Raw genomic sequence first — 1,573 nt, forward strand, 5'->3', positions numbered from 1 at the left:
CAATTCATTGTCATTTCCACAACACTCAGTCATTTCCACCCCCTCATAACTTTTAAAAAAATATTTACAAAATTCTAATCACTCATTAAAAACTTCTGCATAGTTTATGAGATAATGGCCCACTTAATGTAATAACACGAGTAGTTCTTTTTCTTAAATGTATCTAACCAATCCAATATAATATTTCAGGTTGTGGTGGATGTAAGCTTTGTGTTTGGGCCTCATGACAATTAATTTACTTAATCCACAAATCTATGGTAATTGCAATATAGGTCTAAACTGGTAAGACTATGTGTGAAAGTGGTCTTACACTATTAAGAAATTATCTATAAAATAATATTTTAAAATAATAATAAAATATTTACATGTGATGGAAATGACATTTGTTCAGTGCGGATCGGAAAATATGTCAAAAAACACCAATTTGTCTTATAATGTAAGTGCGTTCTCTTATGGATCATTAAACTAGACTAGTTATATTTAACTGTTAGACTGTGACAATTTTGATTTGAACACTTTTTTCCCCCTCAAGTTCACAAGGCCAAAAGTGCCGGTAGTTGAAAAACCATCCATATACCATCAATCTGAACTGACTTAGATTAATCGCTTTACGAAGAACTTAAATTTAAGAGTGAAAGATTTCACCTAAAGGAGAGACATATATGCCTTAAAGTCCTGCACGTCCTCAGAGTGCAACTTCAGCTGTATCGTGGCGTTTAGATCTTGCGGCTGTGATGACAAGTAACTCAAACAGGCCGTCAGCACCAGAAACAGCAGCCGCCCATCAGAGATACAAGAGCTGACAGCTCTGATTTAGCAGCCGCCGTATCACTGAGAGAGAGACGGGGACATGCCGATTACAGCAGTCTACACAACTTATTTCTGCTCTTCATTAAAGATGCACCCACACATAGTTCAGATTTTCATAATCACACTCAGAGAAAGATGATACCCACTTACAAAGAGGATTAGTACATATTTAGTGCATTCCTCTCTCAACGGTCCCAGTGGAGCTCAAGTGCCCCCTAGTGACTAATATGCAAATTTGATTGAAGACATGATTAAATCAATATTGGAATTGGCTTTTTCCCCTGTCTGTTAGCTTTGAGTTCGTCTATATCAGTGTTTCTCAACCCTGGTCCTTCATCAGCTCATTGGAAGAAACTCAAGGATCGGAAATATATTTGTCAGATGAGCAAGGCATCCAAATGTGCAGTGTTGGATCAGGACCAAGGTTGAGAAACAGTGATCTATACATTTGATGCTCAATTATCATTGGTGCTCAATTAATGGTTATTATCAATGTTGAAAAAAGTTTTTGCTGCTTAATAATTTTGTGGAAACTGTGATACTTTTTTTAGGATTATTTGATAAATAGAAAGAACAGCGTTTATTTGAAATATAATATTTTTTTAACATTATACATTTATTACTTTTTTACTTCAACATTTTGAATGGTTCAGTATCATGGTTTCCAAAACAATAGTTTTCAATGTTGATAATGATAAAAAAAAAAGTTTCTTGAGCATCAACTATATACAGTATTAGAATGTGAGAAGTAATGATGCTGAAA

This window comes from Siphateles boraxobius, unplaced genomic scaffold (assembly GCF_051911475.1).
Source record: "Siphateles boraxobius isolate OS27281-9 unplaced genomic scaffold, OSU_SipBor_1 43, whole genome shotgun sequence".
In the NCBI taxonomy this organism is placed as follows: domain Eukaryota; kingdom Metazoa; phylum Chordata; class Actinopteri; order Cypriniformes; family Leuciscidae; genus Siphateles; species Siphateles boraxobius.